The following is a 26,475-nucleotide window of genomic DNA, read 5'->3' on the forward strand; positions in this document are numbered from 1 at the left end:
CAGCCCAGTGTGTGTGTGAAATACAAATTTGAACTGTCATTTTTTTCAACATACACATAAGCTGCCTAGATGCCTTTGTTGCCTGAATTTGGCACAGCCATGCCTCTCCCTTCAGAACTTCAGATTCCATTTTTAGCTGAACAATGCTGCTTTTTCCCCTCTCTTTGCCTGGATGTTTCTCCCCCTTTCTCAATAATATTTCTTTTTGAATCCGATGAAAAAATAGAACAGTTGTCACTGCATTGATCCTACCAGAGAAGTTAGGTCAACTACTTCAAATTTAAAAAAAATAAATCATAAACCCATGGGCTGCTGGGTGCCAAACAGCTTTTAACAGAGAAAACAGCTGTCGGCTTTACGTTGTGCATGGGGAGTGCTCTCTCTTGCTGCTTGGCGTATTTAACAGCCAGGATAAATGTCACAGCTGGAATGTGTGTGTCAGCCATTAATTATTAATATAACCAGTTTTGTATTTCCCCTGAGCTGCCTACTGTAGCAAAATTAAACCTTCCGAGCATCCCTGTTGACAATGAGATGCTGATAAACAGTAAATCACCTTGCACAGAGAAGGCAGCTTCTCTCTCAATCTAGGGTCTTAGATGGCAACCAAAATCATGATCTCAGGGATGGTCTTTCTTTCCCACACACCCCATTTCCACCCTTGCACCTCCCCATCCACCCAACTGTCTTTCTACTCCTAACTGAGGGTCACGCGCTTAACAACGACATACAGGAGTCTTAATCAGAGAGCCTGGATCATCCTGGTGCAGAGCTCTATGGTTTTGTCTCCCCTGCCCATCCCCCTGACAGTTCTGAAATTGCCTGCTCTCCGTCTGGTCGTGAGTGTCTGACTTGCCTAACTGCTGTTATTTAACAGTAGTTTTATTTTTCAATAATGTCACTTTAAATATGCAAATATCTCCATTCCAGCCACCCTAATCCTTCTGCTCTGATTAGCTCTGAGTATTTAAGTTTCTCCCTCTCTTTTGGCAGTGACTGAGTCGAGTGAGTGTGCACAACACCTTATAAATATGAGCCATCTTGGTGCTACAGATATGCACCTGACTAGCAAAGTTTGTTCTGGAATCTCAATTTTCCCAGGATTTGGCGGCATTTGGATCTGAGCCCCTTTGAATCTTTCCTGCATTAATCAGTGTATATTGCAGCACTAGCCTTTAAGGCCAGAGAAGATAATCTGAGAGGCCAGTTACTCTGTTCCATGTCCAGGGAAGCAAATGTAGCAGTAATTGGGACAGAGGAAGATGGTTCCAGTGAGCAGTTAGTGTCTGGGTCCTTTAAGGATCTGATAGCAGGAGTCAGTAGAGTGGCTGGGACAAGGGTCCCCTCTCTCCCAGCCAGCACAGACAGGTGTTAGTGGTTATTAGACCCAGCTGGGAAGTTCAAGAGACTGATTAATTGACCAGGTGCAGGTGGGTGACTCAAAAGGAGGCTCCAAGCTCAGTCAAGGGAGCTGCCAGGAGGCTGTTGAGGGAAATGCTCAGTCTGGACACATGCCCAAGAAGGAAGGCTGTGTAACCCCAGTATCCAAGGGGAGAGATTGCAGCCCTGGGGATGGGTAGGCCCCAGGAAGGAGGACTGTAAAACCATGAATCTAACAGGGGAGCTCTTGTGGGAGAGCAGAATAAATTAGACCCCGAGAGAGACGGAATAGTGTTTCAACAGCTCTGGGTATAAAGTGAGAGTTTTGCTTTGTTTTTTTAACTTCAGAGGGGAATTGAGGAAGGGTGCTTGCAGGACCATGCCGGGCCACAAGGGAGCATCCTGGGACAGCACCTGTCTATGCAATGTATAGTGATCATGTCCTCAAACACAGGGATAAGTACCGGGTAAGACTCAGAGGCGACTTGATTTAGAGTGTATAAGTATCTTTTTGGGGAGATAGTACTGGTGCTGAAGGGCTCTTTCATCTAGCAGAGAAAGACAGAACAAGAGTTAATGGCAGGAAGCTAAAATCAGACCAGTTCAAATTAGAAACTGAGTGTTAACCACTTAACAAAACTAGCAAGGGCAGTGGTGGGAGGTGGTTCTCCATCTCCTGATGTTTCAAACCAAGACTGGATGCCTTTCTGGAGATCTGCTGTAGCCAAACACAAATTGTGCTTTAGTCAAACTCAAGTTATTGGGCTTGATACAGGGACAAGGGGGTGAAAAGTAATGGCCTGTGATATACATGTGGCCAGGGTAGATGATCTAATGGTCTTTTCTGGCTTTAAACTCTGTGAGTCTATAAATTTACAGCCCGAGGGATGCTCAGCTCCACTTGTGTGATTAGGCCTTGATATGTGTGCAGCTCAGACAGTTCAGCTTGCGTAGGTTTTGCAGGACTCTTTCCCCTAATTTAGGAGATGGGACTGGAACCTCATGTCTTGGGATATGCAGCTCTAGGTTAAGCAAACATGAGATAGCGTCCTGTAGGGAACTGTAGCATGGTACTGGCCCTTTAAGGTTAGAGGAGGTAGTTACTCTGTTCCATCTGTCCAGGGCAAGCAGAGGAAGGCCTTGACTCAGTCATTTGGAGAAAGGAAGTTGGTTTCTGGGAACAGTCTGCATCTGGGAGAACACGGGTGTAGGAAAACCCAGACCACGGTGCCTTTAAGGGCCAGGGCCCAGGAGCCTTGGAGAATGGGCAGAGCAAGGCTCCCCTCTCTCCCAGCTGGCCCAGAGAGGGGCTTGGGGTAATTAGACCCACCTGGGAAGGGTCAAGTGGTCAGGTGACTGGGGGCTGGGTTACTCAAAAGAAGGCTGCAAGCCCAACCAGAGAGAATGAGCTATTAAAGCCAGGGTGGGGGAGGAAATCAACCAGGATACAGCTCCAGGCCAGAGACCTGTGTGACCCTGTAAACTGGAAGGGTGAGTTATATGCCAGGGAGGCCAGATCTTAAAGCCGCAGTCCCTAGAAGAAGGGCTGTGCAAATCTCTAAGCTTAAGGGGGGAAGAGTAAGCTGGGGAGCATAGGTGCCGACTTACTCAGATCCCGGGGGGGGCAAGGCGGGGCGGCTGTGTGTTCAACCCCCCGCTCCGCCCCAGATCCCACCACTTCCTCCAAGCCCCCACTGCCACTCCCACCCTGCTTCTTCCTGCCCCCACTCTGCCCCAGGCCCTGCCCCCACTCATATTCTGCCTTTTCCTGCCCCCGCTCCTCCCTCACCCTAGTACCTCCTGCATGCCGCTGAACAGCTGATCCATAGCAGGCAGGAGGCGCTGGGAGCGGGAGGTGCTGATCTGTGGGCTGGCCCATGGGTGCTGAGCATCCGCTATTTTTTTCCATGGGTGCTCCAGCCCCAGAGCACCCATGGAGTCGGCGCCTATGCTGGGGAGGCTAGTACTTAAAGGGCAGAGTCCCTAAGAGGAAGGCTGTGAAACCCTGAACTTTGGGGGTGGGAATGGGGGCTCTTTTGGGAGCTGGATGGTGTTTAATAAATTAGATCCCCGGAGAGGGGGACTAATCACTTAAAAGACCCTTTGCTGTGAGTAAATTATTTCTGGGACCTTGGAGGGAAACTGAGGCAAGATCCCTCCAGGGCCACTCCAGGCCCCAAGCAGGCTCCCTGGGATAGCACTTGTCTGCAGGGACAATCCTGCATTGGCTGGGAGATGGCCCAGATGATCTAAGAGGCCTCTTTTTACACAAGCCTTGATAATTCCAAAAGGGGAAGGTACAAATTGTAGCTGGGAGGATGCACTCTGCAGCCTCCGCTGTATGACTGCCCTAAGAACCTAGACACCCTTGCTGGATGTTATTCCGCATGGAAGCCACTGAGCTTGTATTCTCCAAATGGCCTGCAGATTGCCCTCAACATCCAGGCTAGGAGCAACCTGTCGGGCTAGGAGGAGCACTGTGATGGGGGATGCAAGCACCACACTGGGTTTGTGAGCTGCTATGGGCTCCATCAGCTCCACCCTGCTGCACCTGCCCTAGGTGTCAGGCTTGTAGAGGGTGGTTAAAAGGGGGGAGCCCTGCTCACTTGGGAGCTGACTGGGAGGGATGGCAGACTTCCAGCTCTCGCTCTGAGAGAGAGGCCTAGCTGGGGCCAGGAACTGAATGAGAGATGCTGCCTGCTCGACCTCTCTGGGGGAAGGTGGGCCTGGGGAGCGCTGCTGCAGGCAGTGCCCTGCGTGAAGGGGGCAACAGCCAAATAAACACCTTTTCCCTTGTGCACCCGACTGCAAGACACAGCAGGGGTTGGCCATGAGCCCAGGCCCGATTCTGTCACAAGCGCTCGGTGCCTTTTGCCCCCCTGCCAGGCAAGGAGAGGCACTTGGCATGCAGATAAAACCAGACTTTTCTTCATAGGCCCCCCGGATTTGTGGCTTGGCAGCTCTCACTTCCCGAGGACGTCACGGCTTATCTCGAGACCCTGTGAGGGGTATGGATCCATCCTGGAGGGCTCAGGTCAGTCATCCCTCTAGCACATCAGGTGGCTTTTCAGACTGGTTTACGGAGGCCCCTGCAGGCAGGTGTGGGGGGGAGCACGCCCTGCTGCGCTGCTCGTTCTTTAGGCCCATTTACTGGGACTCTCCCCAGCTGCTCAGGAAGATCTCAGAAAACATCCTTCCTAGGAGCTAGCATGTAGCGAACCACCCATTTAGGTGCTCGGGCCACAGACACCTGCCTAGGCTCCTGGCTCAGCTTACTTTGTGGCCATCTCAGCTGCAGTATGGCCAGAAGAAGGGGATGGGTGGCTAGGCTGCTTTCTTCAGCATGTTCAGTTAGTGCCTATTGAAGTGCTGAATGCCGCTGACTCCGGTGTCTATCCCCTGCCAGGCTAAAGCCTGGGCAGCAGAAGCGCAAAGTTCCCCAGCTCGCCCCCTGCTAATGCTTCTCATCCGTCACTGGGGTTGGGTGGGGAGCAGTGCAGCCTCTGTGTCCCATTCGGTCCATAGCCTTGACTCCAAGCCTGCCCTGGAGAACGGCAGTGAGGGCTGGTGGGGGTGACCTGTGGCAGGTCTCTGGTGGGGGAGGCTGAGAGGTTTCGGGCCTATAGTGGAAGTTCTAGCATTCAGGTTTTTCCTGTAAAGGCAAAATTCACCCAGATGCTCTGGGCGTGCACAAGTCCTTCCAGTGGGACTGCAGAGAGGGCCGCTACATGTTGTGTGTTTTGGAGGGGTCTTCTCCCCAGCTCTTAACAGGCTGTTGCAGAAGGGGTCAGTGCAGGGAGCCTGGGTTGTGGGGTTGCCACTAACGGACCCTTTGGCTCCAAATCCAGACGCCGGCAGGCTGGTGACAGCAGCAGCTATCCCGTCCCATCCCACGAAGCATCAGATTGGGGGATGCGTGGTTCCTAATTGACTAGGGCTGTGTGGGACCAGGGTGAATTTCATCATCAGTGTAAACAGTTAGTGTGATAGGTTTCAGTTCACAGTTGATAGTTTGTCGTGGTCTAGAATGGGAGGAGCGGGTTGGTACGGATTAATAACAAAACTCAAGACAGAAACAAGCAATAAAAAAAAAAAAAGTTCCTTGGCATCTGTGATTCTCAATGAACAAAAATCCCCGAAGGTCCAGCATTAAAAAGAGTTTTCTTGAAGCCCAGAGATAGCAAACGGAGCATCTGTGATCTTCCTTTCCCCGAGAATTCAGCCTTCCTGCTTCCTCTCTGTGCTGTCGCTGTACCCAAGAGTTTTCTGTGGGTGTTCACTCGACACTGCCAGCAGGAGGGAGGGGTAAGTGAGTGGGAAGGGGGTGGAGAGGGAATCCCAGCTTGGAACTTGAGACTTTCCAGCTGAGAAGGAAAGATTCAGAGATGCAGACGTAATTATACAACACTGCAATCAACTCCTGTGTCAAAAGAAGTCAGGAAAAATACATAAATAACTCCACAGCCACATTTAATATAGTGCAGGACATATATCAGTAATGCCACCACTTCCTCCAGGGTAAGTATAGAAAAGCTTCATGTCAAAAACGCTTGCAAATGGTTTGAATACTTTGAACTGGTTCTGTGTGGACTTCAGAAATTGAGGTAGCTTTAAATTCAAGCTTTTCTGGTACCAGCTCAAATGGAAACGCTCTAGTTTAGTGCAAGTTTCAGGCTTGCTTGCAAATAATCTCCAGAACGAAACTCTGATGTGGAAGGAAGACAAAGTGTAATCTATATTGTTTCCTGCTGTAAATTCAAAACTCCAAGTGGAGTGCCAAGAAATTGAAAAGCACACTCATTTAGTAGGAATGCAAATCTGTCTGTGATCTTTTATCTGCAAACGTAAGGGCACTTCTTCCTTAATGAATTTACTCCTCGCTGCAGTCAGTTGGATTGGCTCTGGGTACCTTCCTGCTTCAGTGTAATGAGCAGCATAGCATCAGGTAATCCACATGTTAGGATGATCTCTCCTGAAGCTGTCACTTTAAGGTTCTCAAGTGTCCTCCGTAAGTCTGGCGTAAGCAATAAATTTTGCTCTGCTGCATGTGTAATGTACGATAGCTTCTGTGATCACTGAGGCGGATTTGTGGTCAGTCCATTTGTCTGAATGATCCATAGGGGTTTTGTTGATGTAGGCAGAATAAAATGGCTGGAAGGAAAGGAGGGATGATTCGAACTAGATTCTCGGCAGGACACTCTCTCCCTTAGTTGGATGATGTTAGGAACAGTGACTTATTGCATGCTGATTAATACCAGTCTTTATAGAATGGCTTTTGATCAGTATGCTTCAGTTCAGAAACGGTTTCATGCTGAGGTATTTGTGTGTGTGTTTTTGTGAAATGCCTGTTTTCCATTATTAAACTGGGAGACAAACTAAGATGACTGTCATATTTTCCTAATATAAATTTCTCTTTCTCTCAAACCTCCTTGAAAACCATTAATTTCAGCAGGGTGTCCTGGTAATGCAGCTGTCAAAAAGCCACATGCTTGGAGGTGGGTTTGCAAGTCCTGTGTTTCCCTGGGTCAGGTCCTCACTGAAGGAAAGGATGGATGCCCAAATGCCCAAAGGATGAATGCCCAAATGCCCAAAGGATGAATGCCCAAACATGGAAGGGGCGGAAGGGTTGGAAAAGAAGGATGTACAATGTGGGAGGGGAAGAGAGAGGCTCTGATGTTGAGTCTCAGATGATGTAACTCAGGTGGCGGATGGGGATTTTCCGCCCATTTCCAATCCCAAAACATCATCCCTCTTGTCCTTCTGTTTCCTGCACTGATTGTTCTTGGCTATAAATGCTTGTCAGTTGCAGCTGTCTGGATCTAGGTTTGTTATTGATGTGAAGCAGCAATTTCTTACACCTTAGGACTAGCGCCCAGGGATCCCGGGAACCCAGCTGAATTCGCCTGGGGTCTGCACTCATTAATGAAACCAACATTTAGCCCAGGTCATGGGTCTGGAACCTTGAGCTGGTTTGGCCTAGGTTTACCTACCCCCCCCAGACCCCTTCCTTTAGACAGTAGTAGACTACTGCTCCCTTATCAATGAAGTCTTCCAGAACCCTGTATCCAACATGCCCATCACTGTGATGTCTGGGTACCAATATTCTGCAGGGCCTTCGCCTGCAACCTTACTGTCTTCCCACTCTGGTATGCTCTCCTCTGTAGGGATTTTCTGTGGCTGCTCCCCTCAATGATGAGTCTTCTGGGGAGCCCTGTGGTATGACCATCCCCATCCCCCTGATCCAGGAAAAGTCTTCAAGTGGCAGGAAGCACTTGGTCCCTTTGCCTCAGCAGCGACAGGAGTAGCAGTATACAGCTTCCCGTACTGAGCCAGGCCCAGAGACCCTCCGAGGTTCCCTGCAACGTTGCTGGGAGAACTCAGACCTACCCTAGCTTCACATTTGGAGCTTTGCGCTGTAGCTGGGGAATCCGTTGGCTGCTGAGATGTTGCTGGGGAAAGCCTTGACGTGCACTTAATGAAGCGTCTCTGCACCAGGCCCAGTTCAGGTGTCTTATAGCAGAATTGTCATCTCCTGGATGTTGTCCTGGTTCCAGGGAAGAGTTACCCCTCCAGGCAGCAGCCCTCCACCCCCAAGGATTCTCTGTAGGGGGAAAAGGCCAGCTGGCACCCACTGAAACTCTCAGGAGAGTCAGGTTGGAATTGTGGCAGTGGAGGCTGGTGAGTTGGGGTTACAGGCTGGCACAGATGCCAGCCCCAAGAAAACATGGAAAAGGCCAGGGATCCCAGTTCAGGGTGATAAACACAACCGTGTAATAAAGGAAACAAATCTGTCTTTCCGCCTTGCTCTGGAAGCATGTGGTCTTCTGCTGAGCAGGCCAGACAGATCTTCAACTCAGATGACCTTATGCTGCAGCAGTGGGGTGGTGGGTAGTCCTCAGTGCACAGCACCCTCCTGTAGTATGTGGTCAGTAAATCCAGTCCCAGGTAGAAATAGGCATTCTTGTCATTTGTACCCAGGTGTGTTTTTTAGCCTAGTAGAATTTGCCACACATGAGATTAGTCTGGGAAGAAAAAACCTCCCTGTCGTTTTGCGCGGTTGGGTGGCAGTGCGTCCAGAGCTAGTCTGAGCTCTAGTCTTCATGTTTTGGGAGCACTCAAGGCTCCATTACCACTAGGGTGACCACCTTTTCAAAAGGCAAAAGCGGGATACATGCAGGAGCTTCGCCCCCTCTGCGGCCCCACCCTCTGCTCCTCCTGTTCTCCTGAGGCCCCACCCTCTGGCCAGGCTGGAAGCCAGAGCTGGCCTGCGGTAAGAGCTGCCCAGGGACCCCGGGCTGCTGCGGGGAGTCCTGGACCCTCCACCTTACAGAGGCTCTCATGGAGTTCTCTACCATGGCCTGGCTTGGGTGGGGAGCCTCAAAGGGAAGAGGAGAAGCAGGGACAGGGCCTCATGGTGAGGGGGGTCTAAGGCCCACCTTAGCCCCCGCCCCCCCGGAAAGAGGCAAGTGCCACCCCTGCGCCTCGGGCAGGCACGGAGCAGCACCACAGGGAATCCGGGACAAATGCTGTCCCAGAGTCATTCAGCCTGGGACCGGGACTTGAACTCTGCATTTCGGGACTGTCACGGTGCGGGACTCACCCCTGCGGCGCCTCCTGATGGTCGTCCAGGGAATTAGCGTTCCAGCCTCTGGAGCGCCCTCTGCAGGCCGGTGTCCTGTTTGCCGCTGGCCCCCGTGTCCCTCCTGGACCCCGGTGCCCTTTTATCCAGGGTGCTGCCCTCTGGCAGTACCCCCACAGTCTCTGGGTCTCCCCTCCCCAGGGAACCCCCACCCACTATCCCCACCTCGCCTCAGTCTTTGGCTACTGCCAGTCACCATTGAGCCCCCGCACACTGGGGCGGACTGCAGTGTATAAGACAATCATCACAGGCAAGGGGGGTTTGGACCTGCTGCCTCTGCCTACCTTTGGGCTGCCCCCTGCAACCCCAATACCTATCCGGCCTTACCCTAGGCCTGCAGCCTGGGGGTTTCCAGGCCGGAGCTCCGCAGCTCCCTTGGCCTTCCCCCAGCCCTGCTCCACCTCAAGGTACTCTGGTACGCTTCCCAGCAGCCAGGCCCGTCTCCCTCTATGGCTAGAGGAGACTGTCTGCACCTGGCCACTGCCCTCTTAAAAGGGCCAGCTGGGCCCTGATTGGGGCGTGGCCACAGCTGAGCCTGCTTCCCCCAATCAGCCTGGGAACTGCTTGCTCCCAGCCACAGCCCTCTCCTGGGCTGATTTCACGCCCTTCAGGGCAGGAGCGGGTGACCGCCCTGCTACAGGGACTGTCCCGCCCAGTTTGGGCTGGTGTTCACCTTAGTTCGAATTCTGCCCGTACGCTGGAGTTTTGCTATAGACCAGCCTATTGAATCGTCTCTATTCTGTTTACCATGTGTTTTCAGCCTGTGACCCCCCCCCACACCCCACCCTTCGATGTTTTAAATTCAGCTGTTTTTATTCTTGGGGGCGGGGAGGGGAGGTGGCACAAGACCTAGTACTGGGTCAGTTCTTCACAGTAGCAGTGCTTGAATCGAGGCCTGTGGTGACTAAAGCAGTGACTCACTGGTCTCCCTGAGGTTGTGCATTCGCAGGGTCAATGAGTCACAAGGGAGGATACATTAGAGATGGGGAGGGGGGAAATAAACAAATGTTTCTTTGTATTTATTGCTTGTATAACAGTGCCCCCCAGAGACCCCAGCTGAGAGCTGGGGCCCATTGGGGTAGGTGCTGCACAGACGCAGGGAGAGACAGTCCCTGCCCTAAATAATTTATAATCTAAATAGACAAGACAAAGGGAATATTACCCTCATTTTACAGATGGGGAGCTGAGGCACGGAGCGATTAAGTGATTTACGCTAGGAAGTCTGGTGGAGCCAACATTTGAAGCCAGGTCTCCTGAGACCCAGTCTGGTGCCTTAATCACAATCCCTTCCTTTCTCTCGTTTCAGCGTCAGAATTACAAATGGAGAAGCCCTGTTAGGGCTCATCTAGTCCATCCTCCTGTGAGTGAAGGATTGTTCCCCGCCGTACATGTTGATAGTGGTTTTGATTGGATTAGTTTTAAATGTTCCCAGGAATGAGTCTTCTACTACTGTTGTCGTCTAGTTGTGCTCAGTTTTAGGAAATCTAGGCAGCTGAAATTCCCTTTCTCAGCTTCATCCCGTGATCCGTAGTTATACCACCTGAAATTCATCATATCCATCATGCTGGAGTTTACTGGTGCCATGATTTTTCATTTAAACGAATTGCTGAACTAACTTACTTAAATGGACAAGTGCAGTGGGCTGGGTCTCGGGAGATGTGGCTTCTATTCTGGGATCTTCCACTGGCTTGCTGGGTGATTTTGAGCAAGTCACATCACTGCGCTGTGCCTCAGTTTCCCCCTATGTAAAATGAAGATAGTGATTCTTATTCTTTTTGTAAAGTTCTTTGAGATCTATACTGAAAAACATTCTAAGATCTAGGTATTATTATATTCTTCTTGTTCCTGAGTGTTATTTTTTCCCTCCTTTAAATCTTCATACAGTGAATGCTTCTAAACACTCCTGCACTCGCTAGTTTTGTTCCTGAACTAAAATGTTGGAAAGGCCATTAACTGGGGACAAGATTTTGCACTTAGCCTTACTGTGTGTCTGTTTAGGAGCATGGTGGAAACAGACAACAATTCTCAGCCAAGAAGCTGCAGCCTCATTGGACAGACGTTAAATTTGATTGTTGTTCCTGGCCGCAAGGAACCCTTTGTAGAGAAATTCTCTAACAGTAGGTCAGGGATTCTGCAGTAAGTGGGATACATGGGTTGGTGTATGTGGGAAGCGTGGAGAAGGAACTAGCAACAAACAGAACAATTATTCATCCAAACTGGAACCACACTGAGTTATTTTGTATAAATCCTCTGTCACCAGGCCCAGTTTCAGATGTAGGATGCCTTATAAAAGTTTAAATTTAAGGACGCTGTGACGGATGGACCAAAGCTGGCTTCTCTTCACTGCCATCTTGGCAGAGACACGAGGGAGTGGCCAGACTAAAAGGATGAGCTTGTGTTAGAGAGTCAGGGTCTGTAGCTGAGGGCTGTAACAGATTCGCTTCCTCTGGGTTGGGCACGGGATGTGTGTGTATGTGTGTATGTGCAAGACACACTCACCAGTAGTTTACACTAGCACTCTTCAGAGCTGGGATCTTGGAACGTGGCTGCTTCTCAGCTTTCCAGAGAGAGAGGAAACCTCTAGTTGTTAATGCAGTGTCTTCTCCAAGAGGCCGCTCCAGCTTGAGCCAGCCCAGACTCATCTTTTAAAATAACCCTGGGGATGCTCAGAGCAGAACTCATCATTCTCCAGTACTTGGGCACTAGTTACTTGGCTGCCAGGTGGCAGCCGGACACTGGAGTGGATTTAGCCAGTTAGCAAATGTCTCCAAGCACTCCCCAGACTCACTGTGTCCCCAGACTCATAGCTGAGGCTGACTGGAGACCTTGTGTTCAGCAGGCTGCAAATTCTTCTAGGTGAGCCGATCTCCAGCCAAGCCAAAAGAAAATGTGCCATGATAATCTCGCTTGCACGGCCTCTAGTCTCAACAGGATCATCCAGCCCTTCCTTGTTCCAGCAGCAAGGGCTGCTGGGACTTTGTGGTGTGTGGGCAGTGTTTGGGTGTTATGGAAGCCAACTGCAAGGCATGCTGGGTAGAGAACTCTCTCTCCACAGTTGTGAGGATTTGCAGTTTCCAATAACCACCCTTACATGGGCCAAGAAGCCAGAGATGGAGCCACAGGCAGGTTTTCAACCAAGGGGTGGGGAGAGTGGTGGAATTGGGGGATATGAACTGAATTCAGTCTCAACATCATCTCCCTGCACTTGGCACCAGATGTGGGGAGAGCCTTGGCTGAGGAATCACTGATAGTGCTTTGATTGGTCAGGTTTGTGTGCATATGTGGCCCAGGGACCCCTTGATGCCAACTGGCAGAGGACACTGAGGGCGAATAGGATTTCCAGGGATCCCCTGGGTCAGATATCTGCAGAGCAGTTCTCCAAAGGATGGCATGGGAGGTCTCTACCAAGAGCCAGTAGCCCACTGGTCACCGTCATCATCACGAGATGTATGTACGGACGTTATTTAAGGAGTGATGTATCTGTATTAAAACTCAGGTTGTTACAGTGTTGGCGTTAAGGCAGGTCACCAGGAGGTGATGTGCCTTGGAAATGTTCCTTTCAGGGATGAGATAACAGACACTTGTCTTCCTGTCTGGCCTTTTGGGTATTGGATGCCTATTTGCATACTGAGCCAGCTGTCTCTTAGGGTATGTCTGCCCTGCAAGAAAAAGCACCCGCACAGCGAGTCTCAGAGCCTGGGTCTGCGGTCTCAAGCTTGTGCTACAGTGCTAAAAATAGCAGGGTAGATGTTTCCACTCGGGCTCTGAGAGCCACACCGCTTGCTGGGTCTCCAAGCCCAAGCGGGAACATCTACCCTGCTGTTTTTAGTGCCATAGCATCAACCTTTCCAGTGTCAACATACCCCGAGGGCCCATGGAAGCACAGAGCTGTTGATGGGTCATGCAGGTCCCATTTGGTGAATGCTGCCACTAGCAAAGTGCTCTGTGTAAAGTAAGAATGGACCTGAATTCTACCTCAAATCCTTGAATGGAGCTGTTTGTGGCTCAGTTAAATATATATCCACACATCTGTGCACCAGCCCTGAGTGGGAATATCTGATTATCGTGCAGGACACTATTCTGGCAGCATTTCTGACCTGCCAGAACAGGAGCTATTGGGAATCTTGGTATGGGGTGATGGATGGACAGGTCCTAGTTGGAAGATTGGCATATTTTAGCCCAAAGTAGGCATTGGTAATGGATCTAATCCAGGGCTGTGCATCATGTCTAATTTTCACAAGCCATGATTGGCAAGGGTCCTACCCTAGCTTCCCTGGCATGCCTGTGACACCCGTTAAAGCCCAGTGAGTATTTGAGTGTATTTGTGCCCTCAAGTTCTATCACTGTCAGGTTCAGGGCAGACAACCTGAGTGCACCATGTTGACCCCCCACTAGGAGACCCTCCCCTGTAGTTGGTCAGTCAATAATGGTAAATAACGAAGAGGAGAGGTCACAGATTCACAGAGATCTGGATCACCTAGTACACTGGGGGCAGGCAAACAATATGCATTTTAATATGGACTATAAGGTGGATAGAAAGCTGGCTAGATTGTCGGGCTCAACAGGTAGTGATCAATGGCTCCATGTCTAGTTGGCAGCCGGTATCAAGTGGAGCGCCCCAAGGGTCGGTCCTGGGGCTGGTTTTGTTCAATATCTTCATAAATGATCTGGAGGATGGTGTGGATTGCACCCTCAGCAAGTTCGCAGATGACACTAAACTGGGAGGAGAGGTAGATACGCTGGAGGGTAGGGATAGGTTACAGAGGGACCTAGACAAATTAGAGGATTGGGCCAAAAGAAATCCGATGAGGTTCAACAAGGACAAGTGCAGAGTCCTGCACTTAGGACGGAAGAATCCAATGCACCGCTACAGACTAGGGACCGACTGGCTAGGCAGCAGTTCTGCAGAAAAGGACCTAGGGGTTACAGTGGACGAGAAGCTGGATATGAGTCAACAGTGTGCCCTTGTTGCCAAGAAGGCCAATGGCATTTTGGGATGTATAGGTAGGGGCATTGCCAGCAGATCGAGGGACGTGATCGTTCCCCTCTATTCGACACTGGTGAGGCCTCCTCTGGAGTACTGTGTCCAGTTCTGGGCCCCACACTACAAGAAGGATGTGGAAAAATTGGAAAGCGTCCAGTGGAGGGCAACAAAAATGATTAGGGGACTGGAACACATGAGTTATGAGGAGAGGCTGAGGGAACTGGGGATGTTTAGTCTACAGAAGAGAAGAATGAGGGAGGATTTGATAGCTGCTTTCAACTACCTGAAAGGGGGTTCCAAAGAGGATGGCTCTAGACTGTTCTCAGTGGTAGCAGATGACAGAACAAGGAGTAATGGTCTCAACTTGCAGAGGGGGAGATTTAGGTTGGATATTAGGAAAAACTTTTTCACTAGGAGGGTGGTGAAACACTGGAATGCGTTACCTAGGGAGGTGGTGGAATCTCCTTCCTTAGAAGTTTTTAAGGTCAGGCTTGACAAAGCCCTGGCTGGGATGATTTCATTGGGGATCGGCCCTGCTTTGAGCAGGGGGTTGGACTAGATGACCTCCTGAGGTCCCTTCCAACCCTGATGTTCTATGATTCTATGGCTAAAGGGATACATCAAGGAACTAAGAATGCCATACTTAAAGGATGGGGGACTCTATCCTGGGAACAGTGACTCTGAAAGTGATTGGAGGGCCATGATTGATTATCAGCTGAATAAGGACTCCCAGGATGATGCTGTGGCATAGGTGCTGGAAGTAGGGGTGCTGCTGCACCACCTGGCTTGAAGCAGTAATAACCCAAATACGTGGTTTCCGCCTTCAGCACGCCAACTATAAAAATTGTTCTAGAACTAACTACACTGTGGCCAAAAGAGCTAATGTGATCCTGGAATTCACAAATGGGAATTTCAAGGAGTAGAGAGGCTATTTTACCTCTGTGTTTGGAACTGGTACAATAGCAGCTGGAATCCTGTGTCCAGTTCTGGTGCCCACAACTCAAGAAGGATAATGATAAACTGGAGAGGGGTCAGAGATGAGTCATGAAAATGATTAGAGGGTTAGAAAACCAACCTTAGAAGTGGCAGACTCAGAGCTCCATCTATTTAGCTTAACAAAGAGAAGGTTAAGGGGCGACTTGATTGCAGTCTATAAGTATTTACATGGGATACAAATATTTAATAATGGGCTCTTCAATCTGGCAGAGAAAGGTCGACCACGATCCAATGGCTGGAAGTTGAAGCTAGACAAATTCAGACTGGAAATAAGACGTACATTTTTAACGGTGTTGTGGCAGGGCAGAAGTAAAGCCCCTTGAATGCCCTGCCAAAATGCTGGCTAAACCCTGCTTTCTGGTAAGAAAGCCAGGTGCAGGGCCCAGGCAGCCAGCAGAGAGCCCAGCTGCAGGCCCTAACGAGGGCCGGCTCACAGCAATGGCTTGAGCTAAGTAGCAGCAGCTGGGCTGAGGAAGGGAAGGGCTATAAAAGCCCTGGAGAAAGCTTCGTCAGGAGGCTAGCCTGGGAGGGGATAGGAGGCTTACAGCTCTTTCTCCTCACCAAAGGCAAGGAGCCTCGTGGGCCCAGGAGACCCTGGGAAGGGTCTGAAGGGGGATAGCTGTTGGGGGAATTAAAGGGACTACACGGTTGCACTTTAAATAAAGACACAAGGGTGAAGCACCAAAGAAGGCATTGGGACTCTTTATTTGGCCGGCCAACACAGGGCACAGGCACGAGGAGGTGGAAGCCTGTGCGGAACCTGTGACAGGTGTAAGTAACTAACCATTGGAACAACTTACCAAGGGTCGTGGTGGAGTCTCCATCGCTGACAATTTTCAAAGCAAGATGGGATGTTTTTCTAAAAGCTCGGCTCTAGGAATTATTTTGGGCCTGTGTTATACAGGAGGTCAGACTAGATGATCATAATGGTTCCTTCTGGCTTTGGAATCTATGAATATGGTGATACTCCGTACATTGAAAACTGCATGACACTAAGCAGTAAATAATAGCTCCTTTATTCTCTGTTGCTGGCACTGAAATGTTAAAGTTGCCCATTAGTTTAGGGTTCTTGCATGACAAGCCAGGCATTCAAAGAAACTGGCATGTGCAAAAGTAGCCAAATCTTGCCTTCCCTTTTTTGTTGGCTTCATTCACTGGCTCAGCTGGAGGCCTCTCTAGAGGGTTTGCACAAACAGAGCTGATGCCTGGTGCAATAAGTGGGATTATCAGGATATTTACCTCCATGATCTCTTTACAACATGAAATGTTTGATGGGTTTGGGCACCAAAGCCGCAGGAATTGAGTTAAATTTTTTTGTCAGCCTTCCACTTGGTTCAACACCTTTTCCCAGTGGCCTGTTTCTCTCCTGTGACTGGTTTTAATTAACGTCCTCTTCCCCATGATGTGAATGGTCTTGGTCAAATTGCTGCCTTCAGATTGCTTCCATTGCCCCTCTCTGGCTAAATGCTCCCCCAAGATTTGCATGGAGTAATAGTGAGAATTTGTTCCAGTGTGGCTGGCTGGGTCATGCCTGCCTGAGTTTTCGTTTGCTTGGCATGATTTCTTGCAGCTGATTCTCTAGTCCTAAATTCTCCTACCAATGTATGTGATAGTGCAGAATGCTGTAGGATTTGACTGTTTCTATAGAACCTTAGAGATGTGAAATGCTACAGAAGAGCTATGAACTACGCTGGCATTTATCACCTGATTCTATACAGGTCAGAACCCTGTAATCTTACTCAGGTCCGATGACATAAAAATGATGGGGAAAAAACCCTACAAATATTAGCTTTGCTTTTAAAATGAATTTATTTCTGTTGCACTAATGCCCCTCTTTCGCTGACAGACTGTGATTCAGTGTGACCCGAAAGTAAGAACAGATCCACCTCCAATGTTTTGAATTTCAAAGTCCCTGCATCTCAGGCCATTGAATGTTTAAAGACAATTCAGGAACTAACAAAAGCTGCTGCACTTTTCTGCTTTTCATAGAGGTTTCCCCACAGGAATTTAATCCAGATATCATGCACAGAAATATCCAAAGGCTACTTATACCTATGTACAGGAGAGTAAAATTTGCACTTTCCCTTCAAAGATCCAATACCATGTTCAACCCAAAATACACCCGCTGTCTGTAGATAGTATAGAATATGCATGTGTTACATTACGTGCACGAAAAACTCTTACAGTCTGCTTTCCTTACCTCTCTATGTGCCTGAGCAGTGTTTGACCTCGAAGCTCTTCACCCTGAGAACAACCAGTTGGGAAATACCCTACCGAATTTTATAGAAATCTATCCACTTCCTCTGTTTTTTTAACCCTCATAGAATTGAATAGAGAATCCTTGCTGTCCAGTTCTATAGGATGGTCCCTATACAGAGGATCTCATCTTCTATTAATTTCTGTAGAACCCTACTAAGTTTCTATAAATCCCTGTTAAATTCGGTTGGTCTCATTCATGATTGTGTGCTGCCTTAGTGTTGGTGGGGCATTAACTAATGAAACAGGGTAGCAGAGTAGGCTGACTAGAAACATTTCTGTTGTAGAAAGTTTCTGTGCACAATCACTGGTTGTGGTGATAAAGGAAGTGATGGCTTCTCAACAGGTGTGGCATTAAGGATAAAAGTCCAGGGAGTAAAGGCTGGGGGAGGGGGAATTGAAGGGGGCTCAAATGCAGAGACACTGATTAAGAGTCCCTGAAGTCTCTTCACTAAGGGCTCAATCTTGCAAGGCACAGATCACCTCTAGGGAGGGGTTGCTTTACTCTCACCTCTCGTTGATCTCAAATGAATTTATGGGTGCTCAGCAGCTCCCAGGAGAAACTCCCCATCTTGCAGGACTGGGGCCAAGGAAGGCCCAGTAGTCATTTGTCAACTTTGCCCACCCATAAATACCCCTCTGATTCATGATGAATTAGAGAGGAAAAATTCATTCTATAACCATTGCCTCACCAGTGTATGTTACCTTATCTTATCCAGGGTATTCTAAGCAGAGCAGGTTGAAATATGTGAATACATTTTTTTGCAGAAGATTTGGGTATAACTTTCACTCTGCGGTTTTCAAAACGGAATGCATTTTTGTTTTTTTAAAATGCTGAGTTTTACAAACAAATTCTCTCCCAGTGTTTTGGGGTTTGTTTGTTTTTTTGCCTTTTGGTATTTTTCCCTTTCACCCCATTTTGCCACTGAAAAAGGGGGAAAGTAAGGGGAAAATCAAAAATCACTAATAGTCCACAATATTATAAGATTTTTTTTTTGTATTTGTCCTTTTTTTAAGCCTTTGGGATTGCAATGTCATGTGAAATCACTTTTTTGAAAGTAAGTATAATCTGCAACCTGACTTTCACACCAGTAGCCCAATGTATTTAATGTTGTCAGATGAATCTCTCCATCTTTCTTTCTTTCTCTCTTTCTTTCTCTTTTGCTATCAGAAAACCTTCCAATGCCAGATGAAAAAGAAGCAAGTTTTTTTCATTTCTTGCTAGATACATAATTAATGACATACTCTCGAAGTGGGAACATTTAGATCAGTTGGCTTTACCTTAAGTAAACTCTGACTGGAGTAAAAACACCCTTATAGTTGGGAAGAGTATAGTTCTGATTCCTTCTCCTAATGAAGCTACTGTGGGTCCTGCCACTGGGAGTCTGGTAATTAATTACAGTTTCTGACTTTTCTGTTTGAATGGGTTGGGATTTATTTGTAGAGTTTCTTCACAGCACTCGACTTTTCTTTCAGGGGACACTGGCAAATAATTTTAGGCCCCAGTAATTAAAACACTTTCTAAAAACGGATGCAAATAGAAAGTGGTGATTAATCTTAACTAAGGTAAATGAAGGGTTGCGGAAAGTAATCTGCTGCAGCACTGGAAGACCCAATGCTTTCAGCATCGTCCTACTCGGGCCAGGTCTACACCACAAACTTACATCGGTATAACTACATCGCTTAGGGGTGTGAAGAATCCACACCCCTGAGTGACACAGTTATACTGACCTAACCCCCGGTGTAGACAGCTCTATGTTGACAGGAGAACTTCTCCTGTTAACACAGCACCTGCCTCTCAGGGAAGTGGATTAACTACACTGACGGGAGAAGGTCGTAGTAGCATCTTCACTAAAGTGCTGCAGTGGTCCAGCTTTTTAAGCGTACACCTGCCCTCAGTGTGTGAGGACAAGAAAGTGAAACAGAAATGGAAAGTGCAAATGACTTGTTTATATGCAGTAGGTAGGAGGGCAGTGCCAAAGTAAAACATGAAGCATAGGGCATGAAAACTAAATTAGACTTTCAAACGCTTTGCATGGTTTTAATATTAAATCTGTGCTATGTGGAAGAATAAAACGAGTAAACATTCACTTTTAAAATTAATAATGCTTTTTGGGGGGGCATTTTGGTACCCTTCTGAAAAACAGCAGTGATTTAAAATCAGAACAGCTATGTCCTGCAGGGAAAAAAGAGCTTTGAAGTTTAGTCAGTGTGAATGCATTCATTGTTTTTCAAAAGACCTGTGTGTATATCTATCTATGTCTGTGTATACAAAAAAGTTCAAAATAATGCTTTATCACTTCTTTAAACACTTTGGGCTAGATTCATAAAGTACTTAAGCATTGCAATGCTTAACTTTTAGGTGCTGTACTGCCGAATGGAATTCACAGCCCGGAGTTAGGTGCCCAGGCTCCCTGTATAATGCACAGGGAGAGTTAGGCATCCAAAATGGGATTAACAGAAGCCAGCATATTGAGCAGGGAGCTAGCCAGTTGGAAATGCCCAGGAAGGGGTGGAGTCTAAGCCCCACCCATCAAAGAGGAAGTTGATAGTAATGAATATAAATCAGATGTTAGAAACTGTAGAAAATTGATAAGGGAAGTGAAGGCACACAAGAAGAAATCTATGGCCTGTGGAGATAAACTCCTTATTTTCCTTAAGTTATATTTGGAACAAAAAGAATCTTGACAATTGTATTGATCCATTACTAGACAGAAATAGTTGAATTATCAATAATGGTGCAGAAAAGAGAGAAGTGTTCAATAAATATTTCTGTTGTGTATTGGGGAAAAACAGATCATCTTGTCCCAGCATATGGTGATGGTTACACTCTTTTCATTCCTCTAGTATCTCAGGAGGATGTTAAACAGAAACTACTCAAGTTAGACATTTTTAAATCAGCAGGTCCAGATAACTTGCCTCCAAGAGTTTTCAAAGAGCTCTCCATGGAGCTTGTTGGACCATTAATGTTGCTTTTCAATAAGTCTTGGAGCACTGGGGAAGTTTCAGAAAACTGGATGAAAGCTAATGTGCTAATTTAGAAAAGGGTAAATGGGATTGCCCAGGCTATCATAGGCCAGTCAGTCTGACATGAGTGCAAGGCAAGAAAATGGTGCAGATGATATTGGTCTCAATTAGTGAAGAATTAAAGGAGGGTAATGTAATTAATGCAAATCAATATGGGTTTATGGAAAATAGATCCTGTCAAACTTACTTGATTTTTTTAAAAGATTACCAACTTGGTCAATAAAGGTAATAGTGTTGACATAATATACTTAAATTTCTGCAAGGCATTTGACTTCGTACCACACGATATTTTGATTAAAAAACTAAAATGATATAAAATTATGTGGCACACATTAAATGGATTAAAAACTGGCTAGCTGGGCTCAAAATGTAACTGTAAATGAGGATTCATAGTTGAGGGGAGTGTTTCTAGTGGGGTCCCCCAGGAATTGGTTCTAAGCCCTCTGCTCATAAACATTTTATCAATGACCTGGAAGAAAACATAAAATCATCACGGAAGAAGTTTGCAGATGACATAAAAATTGAGGGAGCGGTAAATAATGAAGAGGGCAAGTCACTGATTCAGAGTGATCTAGATCCCTTTGTAAACTGGGCACAAACAAAAGATATGCATTTTAAAATGGCTAAATGTAAATATGTACATGAAGGAACAAAGAATGTTGGCCATGCTTAGAGGATGGGGGCCTCTATCCTAGGAAGCCAGGGACTCTGAAAATGATTTGAGGGTCGTGGTGGAAAATCAGCTGAACAAGTGCTCCCAGTACGATGGGATGGCCAAAAAAGCTAATGAGATCCTGGGATTCATAACCTGGAATTTTGAGGAGGAGGAGTAGAGAGGCTGTTTTACCTCTGTATTTGGGACTGGTGCATTGGTAAAACCCCTGATGTGGACTTGGAAGGTGCATGTAGAGAGCTCTGTGTTACCTTGTGCCTGCCTGCCCTGAGGCTAGGTGGGGACAGCATTGTCAGTTCCTTATTTACAGATTACCCAGGGCTAACCACGTTCACCCATATCCTTAAAAAAGAGCAGAGGGCTAGATTGGGTGTTGCCCTGGGTTCACATCAGTTTGATGGTGTCAGAATCTGGTCCGGAGTCTCTTAATTGGACAGCCATTTGTTCTGCTCCGAGCTGCCTCCCCCATTACTGGTATTTCCAAAGGCTGGCCTGCTCTCTCCCTTGTGGCAGAGGTTTTCTTGCGGACACGCATTCGCACTAAGCAGATGATGATGAATTTGTTTCTACTTAAGAATTTTTTGTTTCAGTTGACACAACGGCGTATGCAGCTTCCAAAGGGAGTTATTAGCTGGCTGTGGGATTTAAATGAAAATGACTTCTAAATGCACGGTTAATCAGAGACAGCTGTTACCAACAGCACCAATGGCCTCACCTCTTTAGCATCAAATTAAAAATCATTAATAATAATCAGGGGAAATCCATGGAGGAAGCTGGCAAATTTCCGCCCTGCCAAACGCTTGCACCAGCTGATCTTGTTGGCTTGGGGGGACGGTGGACACCAGTGAGCTATCTCCAGGGACCGGGGCTTGTGAGTTGCAGCCAGGAGTGGGTTTGACTGAGCACACATGGATCTCGCATTCTTCAGGCACTATGAAAAGGAGCGTGAAATGAACAATCTTTGGAAAATGCAAACAGGGATGGAAGTGCAGAGCTAAGCGCTTGGCTTTGGGTTTTTTTCCCCTCCTTACAGAGTGATCTGGATTTCAACAACACAACTGGCATGTGAGCAAATGCTCTCCCTCTCTCTCAATTCCCTCTGCTTTTTATATTAACCTCCGTCAACTTGTCCAAGTTTGTGAGTAGAACAAAAGCTTTTTTCATGTAAAGTTAGGTGCTCGTTTCCAAATACTCTCTGGGGTGCCTCTACAGATGCCCTTGCTCCACACACATCATCTCTCACCCGCAGGCTTAAATGGGAACTCCATGCACCAGTCGAGGGAAGCGCGTGGCGCAGTCATTGCATCCATCCAAGGTTCCCCTCGATCTGATGCTCTCCAAGGAGGCATCTGCTCAGGGCTTGTCCTCACATGGAGTTGTTCCTGAATAACTCCATCTGCGGCAGTCTTATTCCAGAACAAGAGTGCCTTTGAAAATGGATTAAACTAAACAGGCTCAAGGCTCTCTTTTTCCGGAATAAGGGTGTCCACACATGGAGTTATTCAGGAACAGCTATTGCACTTGAAAGTCACAGCTGACCTTAATCGTTGTTAGCTTTCAAGAGTAAACAGAGTGAATGGAGGTGCTGTAAGGTTTTCTTGGGAAGATGGGATGCTGCAGAGCACCTGACTGTTGGATTCAGTTTGCAAAACAAACTCATTTTATCCAGGTGGCAGCAGTGTATATTGACGAGGAAAGATAGTTTTGTGGTCTCTGCCACAAACTCCCTGAGTGATCTTGGGCAAGTGGCTGAGGGCCAGATGTTTCAAGGTGGTGAAGCGCCTGACTCCCATAGAAATCAATTGGAGCACCATGCCTACATACCTTCTAAACATCTGGCTGTGAGGGCCTGATCCAAAGCCTATTCAAGTCAAAGCGAGCCTCTCCACTGACTGCAATTGGCTTTAGACCAGGCCCTCAGTATTTCTGTGCCATCCATAAAATGGGAAGAACAGTACTTTTCTGCACTCCTTCTGTCGTATCAGTTTTAACTAAAGCTCTTTGGGCAGGTACTGCCTCTCGCTACATGTCTGTAAATCCCATGACCTGGATCTCGGTCTGGGCCTCTAGGCCTCACACAAGTACAAATAATGATTGAGTGTGTCCTAGCCTGGGGAGATTGCCTTTAGATTCCTGACCCAGACTTTGTGATTACCAAAGAGATCGAGCCTCAGAGGTCTGATATGGAGCTAGTGCAGGCTCTGTTGACGCCCATGCAGTGCAGATGTGATTCGTGAAGCTCAGAGGTATGGCTCGTACTGGTGAGCCTCCGTGCGTTGATTTAAGGTCCTCTCTGTAACCAGAGACTCAACAGCACCCTCTTGTCTTTCCTGAGTTCCCAGAAGCACTGAGAACCTACAGCTTCTACTCTGTGCTCCAGGAAATCAGGCCATAACTTCGAATAGTGCAAGGAACTAAGACCAGATCCTAAAAGGTCCCCTAACTGTGGTTGAAATTGAAGGGAGTGAAGTGCCTACATACCTGTGAGGATCTGAGCCCTAGAGACCAAATGAGTCATTCTCTATCATGTGGAACTAGCTAACACTGCATTCCTTCCCCATTCCGCAGATGCCCCCAGCTTCATTCACTTACCTTGAGCTGAACACATACTGCAGGTGTAGGCTACCAGTTGTGACTCTTCCACATTGTCTGTTTCCCAGACTCCTCTAGCCGGGAGGAATGCAGCTTTGCGCCTAGTTAGCCCAGGGGAAAGAGATGCCGATAATTAGCCCTTCAGCTGCCAAATAATGCTATTATGCAAAGCACAGACCTCGTGCCATGAACTTCTGCTTAGGAATGTCCCTCCCCACAGCTTTAATACGTCATGAATAATATAAAGGAACAGAGCTATTAAACAGCCTCTAGGTGAACTAACAATTCCCATCTCTCTCAATGACATTCATCCAGGGAGCGAAGTTGCACTTTGTAAATGGCAGTTGCACAGTGGGATCCCATCAAAGAAGCTTGCAAACATTCAGTCCAGAACAGACAGTCCTTTTTTTTTTTTTTAGCGACAAAGACTTCACCTGAAGCATGTCGCCCTTGAGTGCCCAGATGCTGTCTCTCTCCAGCAGACGTTTGGCAATAAGGTTGTTACCTCTCCAGCCCCATTTCTAATTTGTCCCAGCAGGCAAATGGGAAAAGGCAGGAGGCCATCTGGATCAGCGGCTTTGCAGGCAGCACAATCTGCAGAGCAGAGTGTCTCGAGCAGATGTCTGAACCTGGAAGCAGCATCTGCAGGGATCCTGCTTCCACCGAAGCCAGGGTCGGTCTGCAGAGAACAGACTATTCCTGCGATAGACGTGCCCCGTGTGTTAGATGTATTTGCACAGATGCTCAACAGAGGGAGCAGGAAGCCAGGTTTCCCACCAGCCCCAGGGGAAATGACAGCCCCACCAGTTATGCTGTGCTGGGGCCAAGTACAGGAGAAGTGACAATGCCAGCTGTTGTTACACATCTCAAAGTGGGTGTGGCGGGTTAGGGGCATGTCCGTAGCTTCACCCTCATTCTGCACAAGCTGATGTTCCAGGTCTTGCCCCAGGAGTGGAGTCCATGCTGCTCTTGCAGGCACTGCCCAAGCTGCGTACAGGCAGATAAAACACCAAGCAAAACTCGGTCCAACCCAGCGAGAGTTCTGCCTAGTCTCAACCCACGTTCACTAAGATTTGGAACCGAACCTGGTGAGAGTTGGTCAGGATTCTGCCAGGAACCTCTTGGAGAAAACTTGGCTGGGGCTGCTGAGCAGAACTTGCCTGAATCTGGGATGGACGAAGAGCCCTTTGGGCTGCATATCCGGAGGCAGCCTGTCCCAGAGTCTAGAGCTAACAGTCACCCTCTCTGTAGCTTTGGTGTGACTACACCTGCCCGATTCAGCTCTCACCACAGCCCTGATCAAAACCTCTCTGTCATGAGCTGCATCTAGAGTGACCAGATATCAACTGTGAAAAATCAGGACCGGGGGGGTGGGGGTGGTAATAGGCACCTATATAAGCCCTGAATATCGGGACTCTCCCTATCAAATCAGGACATCTAGCTGCATCAAACCCTAGCTGCATCACAGGCTTTGGGCGTCAAGCTGCTATACACTGATAAAGCTCTTTGCTCCAAGCTGCGGAGTCACTACTCAGCTGTTGACCCTCTTCCCCTGCATTTTGGGGTGAAACAAACACATCCTTATTTTTGCCTTCCCCTTGGTTCTGCCTCTCTCCCTATTAACTCCTGGCAAAAATACCCCCAGCCCCGGGCGACCGTGTGCTGGCTCAATGCAGCGCTAAAGGCGGTGCATGTCGATGTCTGTGCTCGGCTGCTTCTGCCATCTGGAACTGTATGTGTCTCTCTCTTTCTGTCTCCTTCCCAACTAAGCTGAAAACACGTTTGTCCTTCTTTGCCCAGGCTTGTAATTTCTCTCTTCTCCGCTACTATTTGGCTTCACTTGGTCACTGTAATTTAGGCCCACGTGCTCTCTGCTGTTCTAGGAATTACAGCCCAGATAGTCAAATGGTGTTTAGGTGCCTAACTTCAATTGAGCCTCACTACTCTGAGGGGCTGGACCTACAACCCGGGAACTATTAACGTGGTGCTACTCACAGATCTCAGGCCACTTCACAGAGTTTGGAAAGTGTATTTACCCCCATCTTACAAATGAGGAAAGTGAGTCACACAGAGCTGACGGGACCTGCCCGAGGTCACACAGGCTGTCAGTGGTAGAGTCCCGAGTTGAAATCTTTGGATGCCGAGTCCCGTCCTAGCCTCGGGACGCCAAATTCGTTCATGCAGGCAAACATTTGGAGGCTCTTTTGCAGCTATAACTCTTTAAAACAAATTGCCAGGTGCTGTCTTGTTTCTGGGGATGCAGAGTTGCCCAGTTGTCCAATGTGGCTCATGCTTCCAGAGTAGGGTCCTGAGAAAGGGTGAGTTCCTGCAGCATGCTCTGTTCACAGGGAAAAAGAGGCAGGAGCTCTCCAAATTGCTAACCACCCCCCCCCACCCCCCCGGCCATCCCAACCCATTCATTTGCCTTCTGGCCCATGATGATTTTGCTGGTTTCGCTCTACAGCTGATGCACCCCTGCAAGGCACCGATCCAAACGTGCCTTCTGTTTTCAAATCTGATGGAGGCAGAACCTAGTGCCTGGCGGGCTGCAGCCTGCTGCTGCAGCCCATCGCAATCTCCCAGTAGGCAGGAGAATATTTAGCTCCCAAAGCAGAGAAACAGAAGGCAGTTTACTGCACATAGCCCTGACCTGTCATCCGTTTCCGAGATACAAGTTTCCACGGTGGCTCCAGAACAGTCATAGATGCCTGGATTTTAAAGCTAGAAGGGACCATTATGACTCTCTGATCTGACCTCCCCCCGACACACCAGAGATGGTCACACACAGATTCCTGCATCAAGCCCATTTCATGTGAACGTTCTTTAGCAAGACATTCGCTCTGGGTTTAATGATTTTAAGGGGCAGAGAATCCACCCTATCCCTGGTAACCGACCCGCCTCTTGGAAAGCGGCTCGAGGTGCACAGTG

The 26,475-nt window shown here is 48.1% G+C and overlaps 1 protein-coding gene and 1 long non-coding RNA gene across 24 annotated transcripts in view; one reads left to right on the plus strand and one right to left on the minus strand.

The window, feature by feature from the left end:
• Positions 1–26,475, plus strand: part of LOC102936124 (BTG3 associated nuclear protein) — a 420,839-nt gene that overhangs the window by 277,271 nt on the left and 117,093 nt on the right. For 20 of the 23 annotated variants that reach the window (XM_037877649.2, XM_037877637.2, XM_037877644.2 and 17 more), the window contains one exon: positions 4,316–4,414. The gene's annotated coding sequence lies outside the window, so the exon portion shown is untranslated. Of the gene's footprint in view, positions 1–1,728; positions 1,848–4,315; positions 4,415–26,475 lie in introns of all 23 variants that reach the window. The other 3 variants (XM_037877645.2, XM_037877629.2, XM_037877626.2) reach the window with 1 other exon arrangement.
• LOC119563688 lies at positions 15,707–25,864 on the minus strand. Its single transcript, XR_006285202.1, has 3 exons — positions 23,982–25,864; positions 23,548–23,648; positions 15,707–21,886 (listed from the first exon to the last, which is right to left on the minus strand). It is a non-coding gene; the product is annotated as an uncharacterized LOC119563688 (long non-coding RNA).

Source organism: Chelonia mydas, chromosome 12 (assembly GCF_015237465.2).
Source record: "Chelonia mydas isolate rCheMyd1 chromosome 12, rCheMyd1.pri.v2, whole genome shotgun sequence".
NCBI classification, from domain to species: Eukaryota; Metazoa; Chordata; order Testudines; family Cheloniidae; genus Chelonia; species Chelonia mydas.